Source organism: Gracilinanus agilis, chromosome 3, assembly GCF_016433145.1.
Source record: "Gracilinanus agilis isolate LMUSP501 chromosome 3, AgileGrace, whole genome shotgun sequence".
Classification (NCBI taxonomy): domain Eukaryota; kingdom Metazoa; phylum Chordata; class Mammalia; order Didelphimorphia; family Didelphidae; genus Gracilinanus; species Gracilinanus agilis.
Window position 1 is genome coordinate 123,874,784 of NC_058132.1, and position 2,730 is coordinate 123,877,513.

The window sequence follows — 2,730 nt, forward strand, 5'->3', positions numbered from 1 at the left end:
ATTTGGCGCACACATCTTCACACGATGGTACAAACTTTTGCTCCTAAAGCATTGTGAAATTCAGCCTTGGGTATCTTGGAATGTGCCCCTAGCCTGTTATATAGACTGCCTACGTTTGATACAATTTCAGGTCCTTTTTTGTGTTAATGGTTTTTGTGTGTGTGCTGTTTTCATTCTCCACTGCTCCCACCCAACCAAATCCTTGTTCCCAATTCCATTTTTGTGGAACAAAATTTCAGGAAAAGTTGATTTTAAAAGAAGAAAAAAATTGAAATTCTTGCTCACCTCAAATATATGGACTAGATTTCTTCTATTTTTTACAATAGAGGTTTTATCCCAAAGGACTATATCTTTTGCTTCTAACTGATATTGGAATAATTTTCTTTTCCCTTTTCCATGTGTTCCAAGAATCTTTCAGAAACCCAGGATTTGGCAAACATTTTGAGGGCAGGAAAAAACCTCAGTTGTTCATTGAGGGCCATGATTACTCTCTGATATGGAGTTGTTGCCACTGGAAAAATTGACAGTCACACTTTTCTCTGTGGCATGGTTAAAAAACAGAATAAAGGGTGTTCATACAACTTTTTTTTTGCTTTAGATACATGATCACACAAAAAAGAATTCTAAACTACTGTTTTTACCACTTGCAATTTTGGATTGTGAGATAAGTTTTAAATGTGTAGAATTCAACTCTTTAAAATGCTTTTCCAGAATTTCTGGAAAAAATTTTTTATTGAAGTAGGGAGTTTTTTTTTTAAACATTTATTAATAATCATTTTTAACATGGTTACATGATTCATGCTCCTACTTTCCCCTTCACCCCCCGCACTCATCCTACCCATGGCCGACGCACATTTCCACTGGTTTTGTCATGTGTCCTTGATCAAGACCTATTTTCAAATTGTTGGTGGTTGCATTGGTGTGGTAATTTCGAGTCCACATCCCCAATCATGTCCACCCCGACCCATGTGTTGAAGCAGTTGCTTTTCTTATGTGTTTCCTCTCCTGCAGTCCTTCCTCTGAATGTGGGTAGTTTTCTTTACCATAAATCCCTCAGAGCTGTCCTGGGTCATTGCATTGTTGCTGGTACAGAAGTCCATTACATTCTCTTTTACCACAGTATATCAGTCTCTGTGTACAATGTTCTTCTGGCTCTGCTCCTTTCGCTCTGCATCTGTTCCCGGAGGTCTCTCCAGTTCCCCTGGAACTTCTCCAGTTTGTTATTCCTTTTAGCACAATAGTATTCCATCACCCGCATATACCACAGTTTGTTCAGCCATTCCCCAATTGAAGGACATACCCTCCTTTTCCAATTTGTTGCCACCACAAAAAGCGCAGCTATAAATATTTTCGTACAAGTCTGTTTATCTATGATCTCTTTGGGGTACAAACCCAGCAATGGTATGGCTAGATCAAAGGGCAGGCATTCTTTTATAGCCCTTTGAGCATGATTCCAAATTGCCATCCAGAATGGCTGTATCAGTTCACAACTCCACCAGCAATGCATTAATGTCCAAATTTTGCCACATCCCCTCCAACATTCATTACTCTCCCCTTCTTTCATTTTAGCCAATCTGCTAGGTGTGAGGTGATACCTCAGAGTTGTTTTGATTTGCATTTCTCTAATTATTAGAGATTTGGAACACTTTCTCATGAACTTATTGATACTTTTGATTTCTTTACCTGAAAATTGCCTATTCATGTCACTTGCCCATTTATCAATTGGGGAATGGCTTGATTTTTTTATACAATTGCTTTAACTCCTTGTATATTTGAGAAATTAGACCCCTGTCAGAGTTTTTCGTTATAAAGATTTTTTCCCAATTTGTTGTTTCCCTCCTGATTTTGACTACATTGTTTTTGTTTGTACAAAAGCTTTTTAGTTTAATATAATCAAAACCATTTAATTTACATTTTGTAGTTTTCTCTAACTCTTGCTTGGTTTTAAAGTCTTTCCTTTCCCAGAGATCTGACAAGTATACTATTCTGTGTTCACTTAACTTATTTATAGTTTCCCTCTTTATATTCAAGTCGTTCACCCATTCTGAATTTATCTTGGTGTAGGGTGTGAGATGTTGATCTAAACCTAATCTCTCCCATATTGTTTTCCAAATTTCCCAGCAGTTTTTGTCAAATAGTGGATTCATGTCCCAAAAGTTGGGCTCTTTGGGTTTATCATACACTGTCTTGCTGATGTCATTTACCCCAAGTCTATTCCATTGATCCTCCTCTCTGTCTCTTAGCCAGTACCATATTGTTTTGATGACTGCTGCTTTATAGTATAGTTTAATATCTGGTACTGCTAGGCCCCCTTCCTTCACATTTTTTTTCATTATTTCCCTTGATATTCTTGATCTTTTGTTATTCCAAATGAAATTTGTTTATAGTTTTTTCTAATTCAGTAAAGAAGTTTTTTGGTAGCTTGATACGTATGGCGCTAAATAGGTAAATTAATTTGGGTAGAATTGTCATTTTTATTATGTTAGCTCGACCTACCCATGAGCAATCAATGGCTTTCCAATTGTTTAGATCCAGTTTTATTTGTTTGGAAAGTGTTTTGTAGTTGTTTTCATATAATTGCTGTGTTTGTTTTGGTAGATAGATTCCTAAGTATTTTATATTGTCTAGGGTGATTTTAAATGGTGTTTCTATTTCTACTTCTTGCTGCTCTAGTGTGTTGGAAATGTATAGAAATGCTGATGATTTATGTGCATTTATTTTGTATCCTGC